This window comes from Excalfactoria chinensis, chromosome Z (assembly GCF_039878825.1).
Source record: "Excalfactoria chinensis isolate bCotChi1 chromosome Z, bCotChi1.hap2, whole genome shotgun sequence".
Classification (NCBI taxonomy): domain Eukaryota; kingdom Metazoa; phylum Chordata; class Aves; order Galliformes; family Phasianidae; genus Excalfactoria; species Excalfactoria chinensis.
In genome coordinates, this window is record NC_092857.1 from 56,697,592 (window position 1) to 56,724,965 (window position 27,374).

Genomic DNA, 27,374 nt, shown 5'->3' on the forward strand with positions numbered 1-27,374 from the left:
TATTTTGTTTACTCCTGGTCTGGAAGGGACCACCCGAAAGCCCTCCTAGCATGGGACCCACATCCCACATCAAATGTTATGCGACACTCTGAAGCAAGCACAGTGGCTAAAACTCATGCAGATATAACCAAACATGCTTTGTAAGCTTGTCACAAGTGCATCTACAGCAAACTGGTGTTCAAGCCCACATGCAAAAGGGGCCAGAAAGCTTTACAAGCAGGTGATGAAGTTCATCTTCAACCACTCCATACTGCTGCAGGTACTTTACATTAGTTTAATTTTAACACAAGTGCCTGTGCATAAGTGCAATGACTCCAAAGTAAACACATGTAATAGGATGCACTGTTCAGTGATGAAAACCATAGAATAAAAAGGGAGACAAGAACGTTAGAAAAATTCAGAAAGTAGAGCTTCTAAAATAACCAATCATACAACCTTGTCCTTCTGAAATTATTTGGAAGGTTGATGCTGTAAACAGGCACTTTTTCGTACTTGAGACCTTGATTGATTTCTCCTGATTTCATATTAGATCAATACATGTTTGTAAAGTGAAAGAAAAGCCTTTTATTTTACAATATAAGGTAAATGAAACTCTCTACATTTCAATGGACTATTCTTCTTTCTTATACAGCCCTTGTTATTATCATTCACAAACAACTAACAGAGGTAACTGTCCCAAATCAAAGCACAGTTGCACAGTTATGGTAAGTAAATAGTGCAAGATATCCCATTCTCCTTTTTTACAGATCAAAATTTCGGAGAAAGGAGAATATAATCAAAACTTGGCACCAAACCCCAACACTTAACTTCCAGACTGAGGATCTCAATATAACGCATAAAAGATACAGTGTTTAGAACAGCGTTCACAGCAGTCAACAAAAAGCATCAAATCTGAAGGGCTTCTCAAAGCTTACCTCTGCCCTACCTAAAGACTTTTGTGAGTTTAGTACCTCTACAGGAATACTATTCAGAGATGCAAAGCTGGGACTAGACTACGACGCACAATGCAAATACTGAGATACAGAAATAAATTTTTATGAAAGTAACAAAGGACACAAAAGGATGGCAGGAAATAAGTTAGAGCATCTGCCCAGAAAAAGAAATGTCTAGACTTCAAATTCACCTGAATTTTCCATATCTCAGACTTTTTAGAATTTCTTATTCATTGCAGTGTCTAGGGGAAAAGAGAGAGCCTTCTTAAAGGATGCAACATGAGATGACCCATCAGAGCAGAGAGCAGATAAAAAATAAATAAATAAATAAATAAATAAATAAATAAATAAATAAATAAATAAAGGTTTGGCTAGAGCATAGCAAATTAAGAGTGCTGAGTGGGAAAAGCTGAAGTACATGAAAGAGCAAAGAACATATCCCAGACACGAGCTCAGGAAAGGATGCTTCATGAAGATTTCCTCAGAGAGGTTGCACAGAAATACATCCAGAAGTAGACTAGGACCCAACAAGGACCATGACTGAACAGTGCACATCAACTTAGCCCAAAAGATCATGCCTAGCAAAGGACTGTTCATTCAGATACGTGACATTAGAAAAGGTCTCTATGACCTTCTTGTTGCCCACCTCAAACTGTCTGACATTTTGTTCAGACCACAAAACACACCAGCACCTTGCTTCAGAGACAGTTTCTCCAAATAATATTGCAGTCGTTTCTTAAAATGCAGCCATTTTCTGTGGAAGCAGAAAGCAAAACCAAGAGCAAGTCCTACTGTCATGTCTTGACCTACATGTGATGTCTCCTCCTCCAAACCTCAATTCTCCTTCCTGCTCAGCAGCATACACAGCACTTACCTTCTCTTAGGATAAGAGTTTGTAGTAAAACAAAGTATATACTTAGTACCACATCCTATAAAGAGCATACATGCAGTTTCCTTCCACCTCAGAGCACCATGTCCATTCCTAAAGATATACAAGAAGTATACGGTTGTAATTTCACATTCCAATTTATACATATAACTTACCAAAACTGATGTATTTTGTGCTGAACTCAACACTTTTTGCACAATGCCAGGTGGTCAGAGGACACTAAGCAAACCAGGACCTTTAGAATTATATCTGATTTGTCATTTCTAAATAGGTTCCAGATATGGCTACTTCTATATTCAGTCTAGTTGTGTACAGTGGTGTCTCTGAAACACGTTTTAAATGATCTTTGTCTGTCTTCTTTTCTAGTCAAAGCCATGGCATCCATGTCCTTCCAGGCACCAAAGTGGGATGAATTTTCATGAAGCACTCCTCTGAACACAGAAACGTAAATTAAGCTTCAGTTACACTTTAGGTTCCTAGGTGCTTTTCTGGATATCAGTCAGAGTAGAAAACTCACCAAGGTCACACAGGAAGTCTATGAAAGAAAAGAAAACTGATCTGGGGTCTCTGTGGTCTAGGGCTTGTACCCATAGCACAGGAATGTCTTTTCTCTCTGCTGTTCCTTGACACTAAAAAGATCGGGAAAGCTAATGCCAGGAATGAATGTGTTGTGGAATTATTCCATTTCATTTGCAAGATTCTGAAACATGATCTATATGTACTTTTATCCATCTATTACTTCCTTACCCTTAGCAGATGATTGCAGAAATGCCAAATCCAGCTATTTATAAAGCAGTGAAGCAGTCGAGTGTTCTCTAATGTACGACTTCCAAGTGCAAGCAATATTCACTGACCAGCTTGTAGCTATCTTGGCAAGGATTCACGCACCTGTTATGATTTTAATTTATTGAAGACAGACATATTTATATTTATGTCTATGGCTGTATGCTCATGAAATTAGAAAGGATGTTAGAATAACACTAGTGCTTTAAGAGAAGACAGGAAACTAAGAGTTAAGGTTCAATTCTCTGTCCTCAACTCACCCATACTATGCAAAACTCTCATGTATGAATAGAAAGAACATGAAGACCAAATGGCTGATATGTGGAGAATAAAAAATAAAACAAGCAAACAACAACAACAACAAAAAACAACAACCAAGCAAACAAACAAACAAACTAACAAAAAACAACCAACAAAGCTAATGCAAAGACCAAGAGCAAAATCCAACTGAAAAACTACCATTCAAGCTCACCGCGCTCTTGGAATGGCCTTGCTGTAGTCAGCGAATCTCCAGTAAATGTCAGAAAACAGCCTGAATTGCTCCTACCATTGTCTAGACGATGCAGCATTCAGATTTGGCATGTTTGATTTCTCTTTGATTAATGAAGGCGATTATAGCAGGCTTTCCCATTTGAAGGCTGTTAATATTCTTTCTGTACTATAATGGCCCCCAAGGATCTCAGGAAATATAAAGACACTCCTACTAGTTCTCTTCTATTTTCCAGACTCTGAGCAATTTCCATAGAACTGTTTCTTTCAGATCCATTATAGATATAAGTGATACACCCCCATTATCAGCAGATCATCGACATGATTTCCATAGGAAATGCTGTAAGACTCTTGGCTAAAATAGTGCCTAACATCACCTCTACTCCTGGGTGAAATTAAAAGGCTAGGCACTGTCCTGCCTTCCATGTACAACAGAACCCAGGTTAAAGTGGTTTACACATCTAAAGGACAGCTGCAGTTCAAAAGCTTATAAATAATTCCAGTAAAACTGAAGGAGTAGTGGAGGAGTATTTTTGTTAAGAATACTGGTTTCATAGTCGATGATAAAATCACATTAACCTGTTTTTATGTTGTTGATTTTATTTTAGGTAAAAAGCATTAGATTTTCTTTCAGTTTTTGTCTTCTGTCTTGTCTGAACTTTCAGCATTTTCTGAAGCTAATCTTGGCAAGACATCTATCTATCTCCACTCTCAACAACACATATTCTATTCCTAATCTTCCCAAAAACCTTCCCTAATACAGGTAGTAAGTGAGCTGAAAAGAAAACTTGCTCTCCTAGGCTTGTCACTTGTGAACAGAGCAGGTCTTGTGAAGGAAGTGAGAACTGGAGGCTGTCTTGGCTAAAGGGTAGTTGAGTTTAAAATATTTGATAATATGAGGAACACTGTCACTAAAACCTTGCCCCTAGATATGGAGAAAGCAGACTTCTTTTAATAAGATTCCCACGTAAAATATTTTTAAAGGCATTGAGATCCCAGACAAAGCAAAAATTAAATAAATAAAAAATAAAATAAAATAAAATAAAATAAAATAAAATAAAATAAAATAAAATAAAATAAAATAAAATAAAATAAAATAAAATAAAATAAAATAAAATAAAATAAAATGACTTATTTGTCTCTGTGTTCAACACTGATGATGGCCTCTTGGGTCTCTTGGACCTCTTGACCCCAGGGGCCCTGACTTGGAAGATAGTGACTGCAATAATGATCAAATTTCCACCAACTCTGAACTTGTCCAGGGTTTGCTGCCCCACCAGGATGCATATAAGTCCAAGGGGCCCAATAGCATTTACCCCAGGGTACTAAGACATCTGGCAAATGTCATCACAAGACTTCTCTCCATTATTTTTCAACAGCCTTGGGAATTTGGAGAGTCCCAGTGGGCTAAAAGCTGGCAAACATTGTTTCAATTCTCAAGAAGGACAAAAAAGAGGACCCTGGTAATTCTAGGTCTGTCAGTCTCACTTAGGTGCCTGGTAAAATTGTGGAGAAAATTACACTGTGAGTTACTGAAAAGTACATGAAGGAGAATGTCATCATTGGTCTCGGCCAACATGGGTTCATGAAATGAAGATCCAGTTCAAATTAATTTCCTCTAAGGAAATTATTCCTCGCTTTCTAGTTGACCAAGGTTGATGATGGTCAGGATGATGTTATCTGTTTGGATTTCAGAGAAACTTTTGATACTATTTCTCACAGTATCCTTCTGGAAAAAGTGTCCAGCCTGAGTATAGACAAAAACATAATGTACTGGGTCAGTAATTGGCTGTTGGGTTGGGCCCAAAAGTTTGTAGTAAAAGAGGTTACATCAGGCTGGCAGACAGTCATTACCAGGGCTCCTGAAGGCAAGTTCTCTTCAGTGTTTTCATAAATGAATTTAATGTAGTATTAGAATGCATTTTGAGCAAGTTTGCTCTCAATACTAAATTAGGAGGAGCTGTGGACTCTATCAAGGGTGGTGAAGAGGCCTTGCAGATAGATCTAAACAAATTAGAGAGCTGGGCTATCACCATCTGCGTGAAGTTTAGCAAGAACAAGTCCCAGATTCTGCACCCTGAAGGGGGAACCCTGGCTATGTATTCAAACTAGTGAAAGAGGTGCTTGAGAGCAGCTACGCTGAATGGGATCCAGGGGTCTTGGTCAACAGCAAGTTAATATATAGAAAGGAATATATATATATATTATATATATATAGAAAAGAATATATGTATTTATATAGAAAGGAAGGCCAACTGCACGCTGGGGGTCATCAAGCACAGCACTGCCATCTTGTCAAGGGAAGTGATTTTCCCATTTTGCTGCACTCATGAGGCCTCACCTTGAGTACTGTGTGCAGTTCTGGGTGCCACAATACAAAAAGGGCATACAAGTATTAGTGACAGAGAAGGGCTATAAAGATGGTAGAGGGCCTAGAAGACAAGACATATGAGATGCAGCAGAAGTCCATCGGTTTGTTCAGCCCAGAATAGAGAAGGGTGAGGGGAGGTCTCATCACAGCATATGGATTTCTCACAAGGGAAGCAGAGAGAGGGAGTTAATCTCCTCTCTCAGGTGTCCAGCCATAGGGCCTAAAAGAAGGGCATGAAACTGTGGCATGTCAGAATAAGAAGATTCTTGATCAGAGAGTGGTCAGGCATTGGAACAGGGTTTCCAGGGCAGTGGTCATAGCCCCAAGCTTCTGGAGCTCAACTAGCATTTAGATAATGTTCTCGGATATATGGTCTGATTTTTGAGTGGCCCCATATGGAGCCTGGACTTGGACTCGACAATCCCTATGGGTCCCTCAGGGTATTCTATGATTTTATGAATTAATGTCTTACCACATTAACAAAAGTGATCTGCAGCACTTGAGAACATTCTCCTTCCAGTCATCACTGTAATCATAATCATCACCTCTAAAATGATTCCAAGAAAGGGAGATTTCATCAAAGAGTATTCATTGTCTGTCTTGGGTATCCATTAATAATTGTCTGTATTCTTGCTGCCCAACTACCGGACACACAGCCTACTCCCCAAGGTGCCACCCAAGGTGCAGAGGCTCCACATTTCTTCATCTGTCTGAAAGTAAGCAAATTCAGATTTGAGAAATGAAGACAAAAGTGATTCTTGAATCACCAAGAACTCAAGAAAGGATCAGAATAAATAATTGCAGGATACTACAGTGGGAAAGCATTGCACACATACCAGACAAAAAGTTAAATGCACATATACTTCTAATTTATTTCAGAGGAAAAAAAATATATAAACAAATTCACTTTTTGTTTGCTAATTCAATTTCTTTCTTATTTTTTAATAAGAGTAGAACATTTGTCATTGTGGTATAAGTTTCTGAACCATGCAATTATTTGTTTCAGATATATTGTTCTAATATTAGTTATTTGTATTTTATAACTGAAGACAAAATAGCGTCATTTATGACAAGTTAACAGATAGCACTCATTCTAATAGCATCTTCACTGTTTTTAAATTAGAATGCTTATTGAAAATACACTATTAACTGACAAAACCTTAATTTTATAAAGACAACACAGTGTGAACAAGGATAACTCCCATTCTGCAGCTTTTTTTTTCCATGCAAATCTTCTATTTTCAGTTATTATAAATGTTAAAAAAAAAATAAAATCTTTATAGATAAGAAATTTGATTTTAATATCACCAAACTACAGTTCTGAAGATTAGTCTTTACTTATGCATTAAAGCTCTGTGAATCAGTCTTCATTTCTAAATGCATATGCACAACTAAACTCTAAAGCAAAGGTTGACAAAGCCTGCTTGTTCTAAGAGATTCATTTATTCAGGTAACACTTTCTCTGAACAGTTAAGCATACTGTGGGAAAAAAATGTGCTTGTAATTTTTACTTCTCTTGTTTTAGAGATGTATTCTATATATATCTGTGTATAGTTCATATAACATACTTTTGTGTTTGGCTTTTACAAACAGTCATAAAACTTGCATTAACTTGCCTGAAGTAAGTGTAACCACATGCTGTTAGTGGGACTAACACACTAAAGAAAACTAATGAGCTGATAGCATCCTCAAAATACAAGGTATTATATTCAGCATGTGTCTCATTTCTCATTAGTTTCTTAACAGCTACTGTTTGTATTTCTGTTATTAAGTAGACAGATCAGAAATAAATAAAATCAATTTGTGTTCACTTTCTGTACCACAACCCTTATATTATTGCTACAAGTATATTGCACTGCTCCTCTTCAAGTAAATCAGCTTCAAGTGTTGTGAAGAAAAGAAAATGAAGACATTATTCTGAGATTTTTTAATTTCCTGGAGTTAACTATAAATTTTGGTCTAGCTCTCAGTTGTAAAGAAAGTTTTGGTGGTCTCCGAATTTCAGGAACAGTTCAAGAAGTACATGTTGAAAGAAAAATGAATCAGAATTTGTAAATAACCCCGCTTTCTTACCGGCTTTGATCACTTTTTGCCTCAATTCCTTTACTCTCATGATTTCTCTGATCCTGGTTTAGCTCGTTGCCAAAGGACAAGTTTACAACAACATTAAAATGGTTTATATTGGCTGGAGGGAGTATTGCCCAGTCAGGATTTAGACAGACATGGTTTATGTTGACATGACTCAGGTCTGGGCACTCAGTAGCCTTCATTTTCTTTCCCATGCAGCACACTTTTCAAACTTGATGACATATATCCACGCCTAGAGGCAAGATCTTTTTTCAGTAGACACTTGAACGTTTTAACCATACTTTTGCTTCTACTATAGTTATAAATTCCAGTTGAATGGTAGAAGATAGGTGCTGGTACCAATAAGTTGCAGAATGAGATTAAACCTAACATTTTAGAGAAACTCTCTACATACAATCCTCTGTAATGTACATAAATAACTTTTTGCACTTAAAAAGAATGTTCCTCTGGACATTTCTAAATCTAGCAATCTTGGGTTAGCAAGCTACTTTGTGGAATAAACATAATAAAAATAACAATAATGAATTTTAAAATGCACATGTATGTCAGAAGTTTAAGATAATTAAAATCCTCAAGTCCACTAACAAGAAAACTATACTGGGAAATAAGAGAAACCACTCTATCATTGTTGAAATCTAATATATTTTAAAATAAATAGTGTAACATCAGTGGGAAGTTAGTATGGCACATTTCTATAATCAAGGAAAGTGAGATTTGAAAGACTGATGGTACCAGAAACTATAAGTATCTCCGTCTGTTATTCATGGACAAAACTGAGCTATTCATTGAGAAACTGACAGTGAAACAATAAGTAGTGTAAAGCTGAATAAAGAGTTATTAGTGGCAGGAAAATCCATTACAGTAGAGGCACAGCCCATGATGACCATCTCAACATCATCAAGGTGCAGAGCAGAGACCATGCAGAAGTACACTTACACAGTGTACTTCACTTGGAAACTATATGACATCAGGAGAAAACTGATGTGGTTAGATTTCAGCATACCTTCTACACAAATAGCCTAAAGCTTAGATACTTTTTGTCAGTTCTTTTTGTGTCTATTTTATGTATGACTTTGCTACACCATTGTCTGTCCATACTAACTGCAGTCTCTTTTGCTACTTCTTTGAGCTCATGAAGTTCATAGAGAGGAAGAGAGAAAATACAGATCTGCAGACATTTGTGAATTATCCCTCCAGTTCTAACGCCTTCCTTAGTCATTGCTCATTTTCCCGCGGAATATATGTAGTTTTTCATAAAGATTTCTACACAACCACTTCAGAGTTACTCTATAAAGATGAATGATTTCACACAGTTTTAAACTCAGAAAGCAACAAAAGTGATGTCATTCTTACTCACTCACCACTTCTAAAAGGCAGTAAGAGATGCCTAAATTTATACCTCATCCAAAGCGACTTCACAAAATAGAAGTAGCTGAAAACTCCTGAGAAGATGATGAACAGGAGCTTCTCTAAACATTCATTTTGTTTTGTTTTCCATACATCAAGCAAAGGAAACTTTTGGTTTCCTTTATTCCATTTCTATTGAAAGCTCTATTTAAGATAGATTCATCTGGTTAGTACTGTAGTGATAGCTTTTGCTTTCATCCAGCCCATTAATTTTGATAGCAAAGAAAAACAAGTACATCTTGCTGTTAGGGACGCTGGCAAATGACCCAGTGTACCAAAAGGTGGCTTTAAAAGAAGCACTTAGAAGATTTCTGCCTTCCCATTAGTGCTGCCTAGTGAAAGGCACACTGCAGGTTTTGTGCTTCAGTGATATCTGCTTCCATTTGCAGAATCTCAGACAGTTCTTGGGAGAACTACAGTCTGCCTCTCAGAGATCACCTGTCAGCAGTAACATCTGAAATTTCAAGGCTGGAATTCTGTCATTCAAGAAGGCACACAAGGAAAGGGAGTGATCCTTGGAAGATCTGTGAGAAGCGTCTTGTGCCCACAGCACAATAGCCCTTCTGCCACAACCCCTGACGTCTGTTTATTGGCATTTCTCCCCACTCAATTAATGCCAGAGGTAGTGGCATGCCTGAAACAGAATATTTGGGTCAGACGTAGAATAAAGCATCATCTTAATTTCTTGCTTATAAAGCTTGATGACACTGTACTGATGAGTTTAGTCTTGAAAAAATTGTATTCTACATGTTCTGTTTTCAAAGGTATTCACCTCCTACTTATTCCTTATACCTCAGTGAATTTAGTTTTATATTTCTATAGAAAATAAACACTAGTTTTCTGCTTGGGAAGAAACACAATAAAAAATCCATTTAGCAGCATTTGCTTGAAAGTAAAACTCAGTTTACCATAAATATATAATGATCTTTTTTTTTTTTTTTTTTTTTTTTTTTTTTTTTTTTTTTTTTTTTTTTTTTTTTCAGAAATTCCTTCCTAAACATACTTGAAGACATGTGATGTTTTACCCAAAGTCAAAAGTACTGCCAGCTTTGAGAGAGCTTATCCTTGGCATTTCCCATTGGCAGCCGTAATGATAACAGCAAAATTTCCTTATTCTAAGGAGTCACAGGTAAAGATTATACACATAGATTCTCATAGATTATGCTAGGCCAAAAATAAAGAAGACTTGAGAAAGATAAATGACTCATATAGTCCAAAATGTATTTTATTCTAGTTTCATATTTTGATATTTATCCTTTGTCAGTATTTCAGGGAGGACTGCAGGATAAGATAATACCAAATATAATGGAAGGCATTGCCACCATATGTGTAAATTGTCACATCACACTGTAAGGTTTGTTATGTTGCTCTGTAGAAGGCTAAATAATGGCCATATTTCACATGTTAATGTGTGCTGGCAGTAGAATACTTTAGGTTACTAAGGTAATGGTAGCATTGCCCTTTAGATTATGACAAATTATGAAGGAGGAGAATGATTAAAAATCAAATAATTTGCAGAACAGAAAGTTGGTCATTTTGTAATCCTATAAAGTGAAATACTATTTATAGCAGCAGTAAAATCAAATAGTGTGCAATCACTCTGAGGTTTGCAGCATTTGACAAATTGTAATTTTGTTCTTCACAAACTCCTAAACACTTCCTGCTAAGTGACAACAAGCATCAGCAAGTTTCCACAAACCTTCTGCAGCTTCTTTATCTCACTATAAAGAACAGATGCCGTTTTGGGGCTGCTGTGAGCTCTTCTGTTCTTTGTATAATATGCACATGTATATGAGAGTGCACATCACATGAAAATGTGATAGCCAAGGCCTTTCTCAAATGCTTTTTCTGTAGAGCACAGTAAGAAAACAGCTGGCTCTAGGCAAGAATCCTTTGTCAATCATGGCAAAAACATGAGACACATGAAATTTCATGGCAAAAGTGACAAATTTTTCAGCATTAATGACAAAATTATTTGGGCTGTAAAAATACAAAAGATTCTCCCACAGTGTTTTCTGTATGTCTATGAGATATCTATTTCTGCATGTTAACAGTACAAGAGAAAAGTACCAAAAGTACATGCCAAACAGAGCTAATGCTTCCAAAAAATATTCACTTTTAATCTACCAGAGTGCTTTAAAATTTTTCTCCACAGAGTTTCATTTAAAACAAGGAGCCTCAAGGACAGCCATTTCAGGATGGTAGAAATGTCATGTCATGAAGTCAGAATAAGCGTCATCTATATGCTAGAGCAGTGTTAAGTAAACCTTTGAATGTCAAATCCTTTGCCTGTAGGCAGTTTCTCACGATCCCTTTTCCTCCTTTCTTGGTCTCATTATCATTGGGAGCAAAAAGACAAATTTTAAAAGTCTCGCTAGCCATGTAGACAAATGACTACAGAAATTCCTCTGGAAAGCAGGAAAATTCCTGACATACACACAAAGCATAAGGACATGCATCTTGGAAATGGCATCACATCACAGACAAAGCAGGAAGTAAAAAAAGTAAGATGTAAAAATGGATTACCTTTCATGGAGGGAAGAGAAAATAGGCTAAGTCAGAGACAAACAAGTCAGAGCAGGTATAAAGAAGAGTTATAGAAAAGTAGTACATCTTAACAGAAAAGTTGAAGAACTGTCTATTTACCTTACTGTTCAGGGGTTGGACATGATGGTCCTTATGTGCCCCTTTCAACTTGGAATATTCTATGATTCTTCAGTTTTATAGTTACCAGGGCAGTTGCATCTTTAATGTGTAGGGAAGATGAAAAACACTGAAGAATATGGATTCTCCTCTGCAGTTACCTTGTGGCACCATATCCTTCATCCCACATACTTCTCCTGTTTAACATACTCAGCTTTTTCACACATAAAATTTAACTGGAGCAATATTAGTTCATTGATGCCAAAATAATGTATAGGAGAGAATATACCTGTTGCAGCAAATACAGACTTCTTATTTGAGAAGGCTATATTATGCATATCAGAGTAATCAAGAATGTAGAACTATCTTTTAGAGATGGGAGACTTGGTTTCAGGATTTGCTCCCTTCAAGAAAGAACGAAGATTTCAGCTTCAACCTTTCCCCAGTAAGCCCTCAAGGCTATCCATTACTCTTGATGGAACATTTTCAATCTCAACTATTAGAGCAGCTCTATTTTGTATAAATTGTATTAAGTATTCATTGAATTTTGGACTTCAACACCAGGGGTTAGTGCCCTAATCACCTGACTGTTCTAAGAAGTCATGAGGCAAGGCAGAGCATGGAAGTAGTCATACAGCTTATAGAAGCTTCCTCCATCAGGCTCCACAATCCATCACTCTTGCTTCCACTTGCTTCAGAAGTCTTGACATCTTTGCAAACTTCTACTGTGCAGTTAGATAACAATTCCAGTAAGATAACAAACCAGTAGTTTGTTGAGACAACTTTGGCAGCTTACCACTTTTTTTTTTTTTTTTTTTTTTTTTTAAAGCAGGGATGTAATTCCCAAGAATCTGTAAAGGGAAATGAATAAAATTAAGGGTCAAGGACTCTTTATTTTAGTTTATTTATTTTTTAGACAAAACATAACTTAAAATGTAAATTAATAATTTTTGAAGCTTAAAAATGAATGAGAAAATATGAAACATTATGAAGAGATTTTTGCTTTTGTTGTGAGCTCCATCTAAAAATGTCTTTAGCTACATTACAGTAAAGTTACAGCTTTACATATGGCCATGCAGTACATTTGGTAGTTCAGTTAACAAGAATGGAAATAGACAGATGAGAAATATCAGAACTCAGCACTTTAAAACACAGTCTTGTACACATATTGATTTCCCTGGGCTTGTTCCACTTTTATTGCTCATTTCCACACAGTTATTAGTATGAGCCAACCTCTTAATACATCATTAATTCATCTGACATCCAAAAGTAGCAATCAGCACACAGAGAGCAGGTCAAACACTTTAACATGATGCAGGATGTGACTAGGTGAAGGCCTCAGAGGAGTAAGCACAACCTTGACTCTATCCACTAGTTTTACTGCACAGTCCAAGTAGAGAAGAGAAAATTGGAACAAGAGCAGAAGATTCACCAAGAGGGTGAATCAGGGAAGAGCAAAACTAAACAAAAGAATGGTTATTGCTCCCTGTTTCTCCTATTTTCTCTGTTTGTTGTAGGATTAGCTGTGCAGAGTACTCACCACACAGCTCAGGAAGAGATGTTGACTATTCTTCAGTGTGCTCCTAAACTACAGAGCAGCTGGAAGAGGGGATGGATGTGGAATCTCAGGTCAATACACAAGGCTCAAGAAACACACGAATGTTGTCTTCCAGCACTACAGTCCTCTAGGTCCCTCAGACTTAAAAGGAGCAAGGAATAGTTCTGTGTCTATGGAAGGATGCTTGTCTCTGAGGAAGTCTGGAGCCTGTTCTGAAGTTTGCACCACATTTTGGCACATTTTGTACCCAAAGACAAAATTGCTCTATGTGTGAAAGAGAGAGAGAGAAACGTTGGTCCTGTTATTTAGTACTTTTCAATTTAAAACCTTTTTACATATTTTCAGAGCCTGTGGTCAAGTAAAAATAAATAATTTATTCCAGCTTACCATATCTAATGTGTTGGTTCTGTTTCCAGAAGCTTTGAGGCTACACAATTGAATTTAAAATAAATTTTAACATAACTCTTAGTTCTGTGACAAATAGGTCAGCATTTCCTCTGTCACTAATTATAATGTTGATTTTTTAATTATTTTTTTATTTTTTTCATGTAATTTCAGCAGAGTTGTCAAGATGATATAAAAAATCTATATGGTCATATGATACTTATAAGCCATCAAAACTTACAGAAACTGAAAATGTGGTTCTCTGCCTCACTTGTTAAACAATTCTTTGGCCTATCTTGATTAGCCAGGAAAAAATCTAGTTTGAAAAATCAAGTATGAATTGTCTTCCTGCCATTCTTCAACAAATCTCTTTCAATTTTATGTGTTTTGAAGGTAATTGGTATATACGACAAACAGTGACAGTGGAGTTTCAATGGAAGCAAATGAAAGGTATAGCTGATCTAAAACATCCATATGTCATTTCAGTAGTGAGTAAGAATTTGCCAATAGCTTGAAGATATTTGTGCTTGTCAGTGAGCTGTGCACTGTTTACATTTTCTGCTCTAAATTTCAAGTTCAAGATGTGTGGAAATAAACCAGAAGAGGTGTCAAAAAAATATGAAGATTCACGTGTCACTGAGACTGAGTGGTACAGTGATTTCATGTTTTAATTGCCAGTAGTGCACACTGACCAATCTCACTATCAAGGAAGAAAAAAAAAAAAAAAAAAAAAAAGAATGTTTACATGAGGAAATGGTCTCTGACAGACACAGAATACAAAAAGCAGAACACATTTCTCAGGCTTTGGAACAAAGAGTAATTTTTGGTAGTGTATTTTTGCTTGAATAGACATATTAGACAGGACCGTATGACTTGCAAATCTGGTTTAGTTCATCTGAAAATCTCTGGGATAAGGAATATTCTTTCTCTCTCTTAATCATTTTGCTTGGTCCTCAAATTAAATGCAATTCAAGCCTCTCTATCAATATGCATTCAAAATCAAAATTTCCCATTAGTGCTATTTGAAACTAAAAACAGTGTGACTGTTGACACAAGAGCAAATAACATGAATGAATCTGCAAACCTCAAGAGAAATAAAGTGATATCATAACAGCCACCCATCTGATACTGATTTCACCATCTTTCCACCCAAATGTTTCCTTCAACTTCTTTTCTAGCTTTCTCCTACTGACTTGCCAAAAAAAAAAAAAGGACACCTTGCTCTGAAGAAAAGTAGAAAAATAGTTTATGTATGTGAACTTGAAGAAGTATCATATATAAAGTACTTTCAGCAACATTATGTACAAAGCGCTAATAGAACAGATATTACAAGTCTGGGAAATGCAAACATTTTGAAGTTTATATGAACAAATATAATAAACCAGTAAAGAGCTGATCATTTCACAGGGCTCACTCAAATTCAGGGAGACTACAATTATTAGTCATCTCTCATGCTTTCAGTCAAGTGCAATGAAGAGTGAGTTCGGCTCAATTAAGTAAAAAACTTATCATTATCATAAAGTGATTGAATACCATATATTTGATTTCAAATAAATAAAAATAATTTGGGGACTGAAAGTTATTGTGTCTACATTCTCATTCTTTGTATCCTCAGATTTCTGTGAATCTGTCCTATCTGTCCTTCTTCACCCATTCTGGTGCTGTCTATTTTTCACCCTTACTCACATTATTTTATAATCCATCACTGTCTGCAATAGATTGCTTCCACCTGCAGCTCTTAATCCTGTCCCCACAGAACAGCCTCTACTGTTTTCTTGGAGGAAAAATAGAAAACTTCAAGTCTCATTTGCAGCACAGGAAGGAAAGGAGTGAGAACTCACATGCTGTCCACCAGAAGAAGCAGCATTGTGAAATGATCTCATAAAAACACACATTTATCTCATATTTGCTGACTGTCAAATATTTGTAAATTTCCTATTTCCCAGCAGCAACATATCTTCATAGTCAATGAAGACTTCTTTTCATGATTCAATATGAAATTTTAGTTCCTCAAATAAAGTTGCTTGCTCCCATAACAAATATAGAGTAGAAGTATAATAAAATAAAGCAAGGCTTAGAAAAGTGGCATGCGATTCATTTTACCCTCAATACTTCAAGGTTTTTTTTTTTAATTTATGTGGATGTTCCTTCACATTTTCTACTCCAAACTTCCTGTTTCTTCCCACATAAGGCAATGGAACACCTGTTAAATTGCCTGACCCTTGTTCTTACCCAAACCTGCCTTAAGTTGCAAACTCCTGACTCGCCTGAAACATAAGCCTGCATTTAAGCTAGCTCCAGGAATAGTCAAAAACTTTCCAAATGTATATTTTTAAGCCTGTGCATATGCAACAAGCAGTCCTAACAGGCAAAACCACCAACTCCTTTTTCAGCGTCTTCAGCCCCAGGAGGCTAATTCTGAGAAGATCATATTGTTCAAACAATGGATTGATCGGCATGTTCATGGCCTGCAAAAAGGCCAGCTTGCAATAAAAAGGGGGGCAGTGGGGGAACAAACAAGTAATTTGGAGCAGTAGGGAGCTTGGAGGGTTGCCAGCCAGGCATACTCTGCACCATCAGCCCTGACATGTGGCCATGACTACTCAAAGAGGAAAAATGTGAGGAAAGATACATTAAGTAGGGCCATGCCAGAAGAGCTAGTTCAGCTAAGATCTGGCATCGGGAAGAATAATGATTCTGAGGCAGAAGACAGAGTGTCTGGGTAGGAAATACCATTGGTGCAAAGAGGAGCCATGCTCTGTAGGCTAAACATCCCAGAAAAACAGATTGTGAGTATCTCAGCCTGGATATCCTCAGAATCCACAAACTTATTTGGTTTTGCTTCTCCCTCTCTTCCTTTCAAGGTTAAATAGGACATTTTATAGTATTTTTCAGCCTTTATTATATTCTAAATAAGTATAATACAAACCTTTTAAAATTAACAAGTCAACTTAAAGCTTTAACTCCCTCTAATTTGGGCAGCAGTTTAAGTGTTTGTGCTTTATTGAAAAAAAAAAAAAAAAAAAGTCATTGCATTTACATACATAAAGAAGCAACAAGATGAATGTCAAGTTAGGAATTATTTTTGTATTTGAGTCCTGGACCAACTGCAAACTACAGCTTAGTGAAAAGCCTACAAGGAAGAAATAGTTTTCTTCAAAGAAATTATATCAACTTTAAGTTGTTTAGGCATTTTAGAAATCAATTTAAAAAAAAATCAACCTAAAAAATATCAACAGCCCACATACACACATGAAGACCTACTTTAGACTCCAGATCACTGCTGACTTACTCAAAGGAATAACTTATTGTCTAACACTACATCAAGAAAACGCTGCAGAGTAGATCTGCAGAACCTCTGTCTCTTATGACTGAAGAGTATACCACATGAATTTCATGGTAATTGATTTTGAACAAAGTGAAGTTTTTAGCCACATCCAAAGCAAAATGAACAGTCTGGGGGACCAAAAAAAGGTCACACATTACCATATAACCAAAGCAGAAGGTGTATGGAGTGAAATACAGATATTTTCCCCTTCATTTTTCTTTAAGAAGCAGAACCACATGAATGAAAGTCTTGCTGGCTATAACTTCTTTAGTACTATTACAGCTGCAGTGAGTTGTTTAAATATTTATTAAATCACTTCACAACAAATAGTAACACATTAAGTGCTATCCACACTTCTTGTTACAATCTCATTCCAACAAGGAAAGCACTAGCCAAACGATTTTTTAATGTTTTTAAGATATTAATTCAAGTAATATGTAGAATATGAATTTCTATATGACTTCACTAATAATTCTTTTATTTTGTACTAAGATAATGTTACTATATATGCAAATATTTAAATTCATAAGTAGTTGATCATGAAATATGAACAGTATTTGATTAATGAAGCAGTGCACACATCTTCCAATCTATTGAGTAATCAGGAGAAAACAACTGAACACATACTGCTATTGCATGTCCATTAAATTCATGGAGGGCTCAAATTTTATAAATTGCATATTAATTTACATCACAGGTTTGGATCAAGTAGGACTCAAATCATTGAAGATATTTTGGAAAAAAAAAAAAATATGGAAAGAAAAGAAGGAAAAATGCAAAATTATCTGTTTTGCCATTTCTTGTTCTTGCAAAATTTAAACAGTTCTCTCTGAATCTCTCTTCCTTCCATATTCCTAACTATACTGAAAGTTTTGACAAGACAATGGTTTATGTCCTCAGTTAAACTCTTTCCATTCTTACTCTTCCAACTCGCCACCTACTGCGACAAAAAAAGTTCTCTGTAAACAGCAGCATAGGGTATGAACAGAGAGAAAATTTTCATATATCTTTTAATCATGATTTATTTCAAACAAAAAAAAAAACAAACAAGCAAACAAACAAAAAGAAATATATTCTAACTAACTGTACTATTCACCTTAGGAAATTTATTTTGCATACCTCATTATTTTCCTAGTCAAGATTTATACACTTTTTTCATAAGAAAAATAAATAATAAAGTGGGAGAAATCACATTTCCCTCCCCTCTCTCCCCTCCCTGCCCTCTCTTTCCTCTCCTTTTCCTTTCGCTTTCCATCTCCCTCTCACTCTCCCTTCCCCTTCCCCTCTCCCTCTCCCTTCTCCCTTTCCCTTTCCCTTTCCCTTTCCATTTTCCTTTCCCTTTCTCTTTCCCTTTTCCTTTCCCTTTCCCTTTTCTTTTCCCTTTCCCTTTTCCTTTCCCTTTCCCTTTCCCTTCCACTCCCTTCTTCTATGCTTATACAGAAAAAGAAGAGCAGGAAAACCCTACTGGTGGAGTGCTACCTATCAGGTGTATAGCAGAAGGCAGCAAACTATTTCCTGAATTCATAGAGAATAAACTCCACACATTTAGTTTGCTAAATCACACCACTGAGTACTGATTTCAGTTTATGACAGATCAAGTCAGTTTTGTTTTTTCCAAAGGGAAGCAAGCATTTTGTAGAAGAGAGCAAGTTTTTCGGGGGGGTAGGGGGAGGGGAAGGATGAGGAAGCTGGGATGAACAGCAGCCCTAGGGACATGTCACTCTGCCCATGCATGTTCCTTCATCCTTCATGATTCATGTTCCTTCTGTTCCTCTTTTTGTTGTTGTTGTTGTTTTGTTTTGTTTTATTTTGTTTTGTTTAGTACTGGTATGAAGTGTGATGTTTTTTTGGATCTTTTGAGCAGGTGGGCAGAAAGCAGTGAATCCAGTACCATGGATGACATTGCATGCATAGGTTTTTCAGCAAAGGAAAGGGACTGCTACTCTCTTCTACTTCACCTCTCTTTCTTTTTGCAGACACATCAAGATGGAGAGGGAAAAGAACTTGCTGCAACCACATTGAGTCAGGCTGAATATCCTCATCTGAGGGATCTTGTTCCTACACAATTGTCAGGAGTGTGCGAAATGGAAGACAGTGTCTCACTGCAGAGTAAGAAGAGGAGACCACAAAGTGCATGAGTGCTCAGTAGCTTTGAGCCTTCTAAAGTCAGAAATTGCGTGTCTAATGCAGTGTATATCATAGAAACATAGAATGCCTCAGGTTGGAAAAGACTTTCAAGGTCATCAAGTCCAACCACAACCCAACAATACTACCCTAACTCTAACAACCCATGCCTAAATCATGTCTCTGAGCAACACATCCAAGTAGTTTTTAAACACTTTATGTAGAGAGAAATTGCATTTCATTAATGCATTGTTTCACTAATTCAGTGATATAAACTGAAGAGTTCGATATTACTATTAACAAAAAAGACATATATATGAAGCCAAGGATTAGTACTATAGCACTGACAGCATCCTATTATTTATTGCATAGGTGTAATGAGTCTGAGCAGAAAATATGTTACCAGCTCTTCTGAGTGCTTCAGTTTGTAATCTTAGTGCCTGGTATTTTCAATGAAGGTGTTAAGAGAGGGCAGTTCATAGTATCATCATAGTATCATAGTATCGTGCGAGTTGGAAGGGACCTTAGAGATCATCGAGTCCAACCCCCAGGATTCGAGCCCTCTGTGTAGCAGCGCGGCACTTGCACCACTTGCGCCACAGGGGGGATTCAAACCCGGGCCCTCGGTGTTGCAAGCGGCAGTTCTTCCACCGTGCGCCACCGGCGGCACATATCCAACTGTTAGAAAATAAAAAAAATAAAAAAAATTACAGTTTTTTTACTAGAAAATACAGACAAAGAACAAAGAAAATAAACTAATTATTGTAACTGTCTTCAGTAGATTACTTTAATCTTTCTACATTTAATGTTAAAGGCAGAAGTAGACTAACCGGTATACCGGTTTTTTGTTTGTTTGTTTGTTTGTTTGTTTTTTGCTTTTAGAAAAGCCAACACTTAGACAATATTTCCAAGTATTAAGTCACTATTAAATACTCCCAGGCTGCTCACATGCTGTCCATAGAGATAAAGAAGTTTCTAAGAAAATATTAATAACAATTTGAGGAACCTGTGAGCAGGTGACCACATTTCTTGGGTAAAGAATTTGACTATTCTATCACTAAATACTGAAACAAATATAAGGAAGAAGAGTTTTCCCAGTTTTGAGTTCTCAGGAAGAAAAAGATTTATTTATTTTTTATAAAGTTTTGGGGTTACAAGCACATTTCAACATCATGCTTTGTTTAGCAAAATACTGGTACACAGATGTGAAATGGTTATTCTGGTCCAGGGCCGAGAGCCCAAAACCCTGTTCTTCCAACTAACTAATTAAATTTTACAATTGGAGCACAATGCTCTCTCCTCCTTCCTCCAAATACTCACTCTCTCTCATTTTCTGTTCTTGTAAGTTGATCCTGCATGTTCGGTTCCATCATCCTCTTCTCTCCTAAGTCTCTCACATGCTCCTTTTTCTTTTCTAAGGCAAATAGTCTGGCAGTTAACAAAAGAAAGATTCTTGAAAGAGGCAAACACTCATTTTGTGATTTATTTATTTTTCCAGTTAGGTTCAGATGACAGTGAATAGGCCTTACTAAATTAGAGATAATTGTTTTTTGTGATTTTGTAGGGAATGAGAAGAAAAGCAAGAAGGAAAAAATAGCAACAAATACAGGTTTTCTTACCACTGAACACATTACATACCAGTTAAACATATATCACAGACTTCCTAATAAGATAAAAATATTGTGCAGTAACAGGTGAAAAAAAGGTCCAAATCACAGTCCTGTGTTTTTCAATGTATTAAAAACAACCAAAAAGGAAATTATTTTCCATTAGGTGATATCAAAAATTATCAGACTTCTCCAACTTTTCAAACAGGAATTTGAGGGGGAAAATTAAAATTAATAATAATTAAAAAAAATAATAATCAAAAAATAAATATATATAAATAATTAAAAATATATGCTTGGCACATTTTACTGCCAATCAAGCAGATACTCCCAAATAACCTAAGCTTGCAGGCATGTTAGAGTCTTAAAATAGACTCTTAAATTTCAAAACAAACCATTTTTGCTAATGGCACTTCTTGTGCCTGACCAGAGGGTTTTTAATTATGGACATTGACGTCTCTTTTCTAAAAGTTCCTCTAGAACTTTGACAACTGGAGTTTCCATTCTGTTGATATGAAGCTGACTTTTTTGAAGGTAATGTAAGTACTGTGTAATACATTAAGATAGATCTGACTCTTTAATATTTATAAGATTAGCATTTATATTAGACCATAATGAGCTCCAATTAGTATCATTCCAATCTAACCTAAGGTCTATAACCCAATTTTCTTACATTTCAGACATCTTCTTGAAAAGTAAGATGGAAAAGAATTGATTGATTCATGACAACATTTTTTAGGGTCTACTGGGAAGAGGAATTGCTTGAATGATTGATCAGCATTTTTTCATCTGTCGCTTAAGGTATCTTTTATGAAAAATACCTTGTAAAGCTATGAACTCACTGATAATAGAAAATGTTTATCCATCAACTATTTTTTTTCTTTGCTTGCTCAAAATCTAAACATTTCCCTCACTTGTCAAATAAATCTTTAATTAAATTGATTTCTCTTGTTTCATTTTCACAGGTATATTGTTAAAAAAGTTGAAACCTCAAGGAGTTGCCATTCTGTATAACCTCTGCTGTTATCTGTGTATCTGGTATCTAGTCTAATCATCATTGCTGTCTCTGTTCAGAAAAATCGCTTTATAACACTTTTCATTCATGTATCCAGAAACATACCCCTTGATCGAGTGTAGTGCATCCATTGAGGTGTGTGGAGGGAAGGAAGGCTCTCTCTCAGTCTGGAGAACGTCTCTGGGCATACAGATTGTTTGTGTGAAGGCATAACCAACACCTGCCACAGACAAAGGGCTAGAAGGGAGAAGGGAAATATGAACAGGATATTTTCCTCAGAGAGGTTCCTGGAGACTGAGTCCCACCTAACCTCATTAGGCAGGTGGGCATAAAATAACGAAGAAAATTATGAACAGATTTGAGTAATTAGTAATTACTGGATCTTACATAAGGTTGAAAGTTTTCACAGTAGCAATTTTTGCTTATGCATTTCAGTTTCAGATGAAGAGTCCCAAATGATATACACTATAGGAATTGTCCATGGGAATAAGAGCACAAGAGCTGTCAGACGTTGATACATTTTGCCAGTGCTGATGCAGTGTATTATACAGACAGAGATGTGAAGGGGCAGTGCTCTTCATGTGAAGTCTCACATCTTCTTCAATGGCCTCTGCAGCATCATTTTGCTGTAAGATAGCCCAAAGACAGACTTCATTATTTGTTATGAGGGAAGAAACAGGAAAGATATAAAAAAACAAAAAAACAAAAAAACAAAACAAAAAAAAAACAAACAAACAAACAAAAAAACTTCTATTTGTCGCTAGTATTCAGCTTACATAAACCACAAGTAATTTACCTTAGTTACAAATAATTCATATCTACATCACAGGTTAGCTCCATATAAATCCTGTCTATATATGAACAGTCTTCCACCAGGTTTTAGGCGTTCTCCCCTTCACCTCGTACAGTTCCCAGGTTGTATATGCTAAATCCTTAATAAACCTGTGCTTTTGTGTGTGTTCCATAGTTCATATTTGCCTACAGTGAAGAATCTGTACATATGAACAAAACAAATAGTAAACTGCAAAACAACATTCAAAGTTATTTTCCACTACTTTACTCTCTCACGTCTTCCATAGGACAGATACATTCTTTGGCACACAAATTACTGGGATTTTGTCTTGTACATGACATCAGCTCACTACAGTGCCTTTCATGGCTTTTCTATCTTCTGCAACGCTATTCCTGTCTTGTCCCTGAACGTGAAGCCACAAGATTAAGACTGTGACCCAAAGCCTAGTTTCAGGCAAAAACATCCCCTGGTAGATATGCTTCATTTCAATTTGTCTTACAAGTTGATTTCAGTTCTTCATTCTTTCCAGTAAAAAGAACAAAGTCTGTCCCATGTGCCAAGTGAGCTCTAATAAATCATTACCCTCTTATAGTTATTTCCATTTTCAATTCATTCCATGCTGTAATTTTCCTCAAACATGAATTCAAGTCAACTCATATGCAGCATTCCGTGGGTGCTTATGGAATATTATTCACCTTGTTTCAAGTTTCTGTTGTCTTAGTATCAACAGAAGACAATAAATGAAAGTAATTGCAAAACAATAATCTTTAGTTCTCTTGTTTTATGGAGTAATCTCAGTCATCTCTACTGCCTTGCAGCATTTTCTTTTTCAAATAAAACCTAGCAGCTCTCCAGTTCAGACAGAATTGTATCTCCATTGTTATTTCAATTTTATGCTTTTCTCCATACCCAGAAATTGTAAAATCATTCTGAATCAATATGCCATGCAGCAAAGGAGGATTATACAGAGTTGTCAGTGAATGTCTTGAAATGGAGATGTCTTTTAAATAGTTACATAATTCAAGAGTACCGTTTTTGTGAAACTTGACTGCTACAACATCATGCACATGCTCATCCATTCAAATCTTTCCTTATATAATGCATCAGTCTTCAGGAAAGTGAGCTCCTTCAGTACATCAAACTGTGCTACACATGTTCTGGCACTCACAGCTGAAAATCAACATAGCAGGGATAAAAGGTTCTATTGATGAAATAATAAATACTTAACTACATGGTAAAAACAAACAAACAAACAAAAAATCCTTCAAGATTTTGAAATAGTGCTTGAAATAGTAGAAATAATATGAAGCCTTAAATGCCCTTGAGAAATGTGGTTCAACATAATGCATGCAGCACCCTTACAGTCAAGGTGAGGTGGTATATTTGGATGTTTGAATTGTTTAGAAGATATATTTATCATCATAAAAATCCATGGGTTGCTGGCTTCTCCCTTAGTGGCACACTTCTAATTCTATCCAAAATTGACAGAGGTACTTCAAACTGGCCTTTCAGTGGGAAACTAGAGAAATGAGAATAATTGAACAAATTAAAAAATATCTTGTAAGTAAACCTTGTAACAGCATCCGGTATTACAGGCAATACTCGGGAAAACATCTTAAATATAAGAAGTTCTGATTGTGTTCTTTTTACTGTACAGAAAGGATACCTTACTTACATCATCTTTTTTAGCAAACAGAGAGAGAGAGAGAGAGAGAGAGGGAAAGAGAGATAGATATATTTTACAGTTCAGTAAACATGGTGATATATATGCATAACCTGTATCTCTTTCTGCTTCATGTGTTAGTTTGGGGTAATTAAAACAGTGCAAGTGATGAATTTGAGTACTCATTTTGTATAATGACTATACAGTATCAGTGGGAGAAAAGTAGTTAGCAAAAAACTCGTGAAATAACTTACGCATGCAAAGAAGATGTACTGAAAACAGACTAGACACATACTTCTGGATCAGACCAAGAGTTCATCTTGCTAAGCATCACATTTGCAACAGCAATTAGAGTTGACTTGAGAGGAAAGCTTAGAACTGGAGAGTATGTAATACTTCCCTTAATGCTCTCTAGGTCTCCAAATCTTTATAGCTCAGGGTCTTGAAACACACGTAGCTTTTATTTAGGCAGCAAGATCTATCAGGTTACTATTGCCTAAACTTTTGCAGCTTTCTTCTGACTACATGTTTTCTCAGTGTTCACACATTCTTTTGGCCAGGGGATTGATCCTTAGCTTGGCTACTCATGATGAGAACTGCTTTTTATTGCCGGTTTTCAATATGACTTTTCCTAGCTTCATTTCCTCCTGAGAATCCAGTAGACGTTGTGCAATATTCATTCCTTCTAGTAATGTTTATAATTTCTCTGTCCATCTATCACAAATATTCTTATCACTGTGATGTCTGGTGGGGCACTTTCAGATCTCCTTCTGGTTTCCCAGGGGTGTACTAGAAGCCATAAGTACTTTAATACATCTGCATTCAGTAATAAGGTTGTGACCTTTATTCTCTAAGGCAGACCCCAAACTTAACTATGCATTTTTTAGACCAAGAGATTCAATTGCAGCTGAGAGCTCTGAAGGAATTGCTCTCACAGAGCTCCAATGTGACAGTGCATAATATACCAGCTAGTGATGCAGTAGATTTGATACCACAGTTCCACAGAGACATTAAGTTTCTCTCTGCCCACAATACCCAGAGAAGAGTGAAGGGGAAGGATTTAATAACAGGTATCCTATGTGCTGTTATTTAATACATTTTTCCTTGCTATTTCAATTAACAAAGTTTTCAATTTGCAAATGTTATTTCTAGGATTTGCATTAACACTTTGTGGTTTAAAAAATGCAAATATATTTAAAGTTCACTTGCTATTGAAATGGAATTTTTTACTTCAAGAAAACACTGTTCTTTCTGCTAGCAAAGCAGGCTGCCTTGTTAAGTGAAAAGCACTTTTAAAAGCTCAGTTCTTTCCACATTTGTAGCAAAATATATATGGTTAAGCCCCTGTATAAGAGAAAACACATTTTCAAGTGAGTAGATCTAATTTATGAAAGGTGTTCAGAAACTACTTTAAAAACTAGTACATGACTCTTTAACATCTCTTGAGATCATAAACCTAGTCTAATGTACAGAAAACAGCAGCTATTTGATCAAGGACTTTGCTTTAAAATATTTGCTAGGGGTACAATCACTTATTGGTATTTTAAATAAACCATCAGTCTTCACTATTTCCTAAAGCCTTTGTTGGGTACTTTGTTCAAAAGATCATTTCCCATAGGCTTTTATCATGTCTAGAAAGAGGGCATATTCACAGAGCATTATTTATGATTTGTCTTTAAGGTATATTCTATTTTTTTGAATAACATCTTCTGTAGAGAAGTAAATAGTTCAAGACAGAATACTTTGAACTTCAAACTGACTAAATTTCACCATGCCACATGACAAATAAGTCAGCCTCATGTCTTTTGCTGTAAATATTTCAAAATATTCTGCAATGACTTGACCCATGAACAGTGCTGAAGAAATCCAGCTGCTAGTGATTCTGGTACTATAAAGTATTTTGCACCATTTCCCATGAAAACCAGAAGAAAACCAGATCTCAGGCATTAGTCTACATTTACTGGACTACAAAACCAGATCCTGAAGAGACCTGACGTGGCATCAGTAAGGAACTGAAAAGTTGTTGGCTGTGTTTAGCAACTGGCTCTTCACATATTGATGTGCCATTTATGAAGTACATATACTACTGAAAGCTGAGATTTTAACATTCGTTGCTTTTCATCATGGGTCTGGAAGCTTAAGAATCATTCTTTTATTTTTTCAATACCAAACATGTAATTTAGAGAAAAATCAATTGTTTATCTTACCTTATATCCCTGATCAACTGTAGTAGGAACTAACCAGACATTACTGAGATTATTTTTTTTTTTTTCCTTTTTTTCATCCTAAGAACGTTTATTCAAAAGGATGTATAACTATACAACTGTTTCAGAATTTGAGCAATAGCAGTAGGCTGCAAAATGAAAAGCTATATTGCAGCAGATGGACAGAGATGAGAGAGAATGCAGGAATACTGGAGGGATCAGCTGCGCTCCTGAATTTCTTGCACGAGTATGAGGATTACCTAGCAAATGACTTGTGCTTAGGAGACAAAAGAAAGTCACTCGCTGAAGCAGGTATTGCAGGCCAAACTGTTCATTGTAATTCTGACTGGGGAAAAAAGAAATAAAAATAAAAGAGTGAAAAATTTGTCCACCATTTCAATGGTGAGAAACTTAACTATGTTTTTTCATGTACAAGCATCTCTGAGAAAAATGTGTCCATCAAACTAGCTTGTTCGGGGCTGATGCCAACATAATCAGTCTCATTTAGTTGATGGACTGAGGGGAACAATAGACAGTTAAATCAAGTCTAATCTTTTCCAGCCCAGAAGCTGTATTTTCGTTATGGATGTCACTGAAGATATGCGTGTTGTGTCATGGCTGTACATAAGGTCAGGTTGGTTACCAGGGTGGGAGCTGCATGTACTCTTGATTCAACCTTTTCTAATTCATAATTTAATACAAGGTTTTGACTTATCATATTATAAATAATAATATATATAAAAAAATATCCACAGCAGCAGGATTAAATGTCTTTTCAATTGTTTGTGTTCTTCAAAATAAAATTTGCAGTGATCTGTTACCAGTTTTCATTAGTGGAAGACCAGCTCCTCAAGCTCTGTAGCTCATTTGTGATCAGTGATCACCTCATCTTGCACAATGTTTTTGTCCCTTGATGACCAAGCAGTGATTTCAGGAGCAAGTGATCATATGTGATGACTTTAAAACACTTTTGCTCTGTTAATATTGTACACCAGTTTAAAAATACAAATGTCACCGCTATTAGATACTAATCAAAAGTGATTCTACTTGAAAACCTGCAATCCCACCCCATATTCCAACCCAGTTTAGATATGAA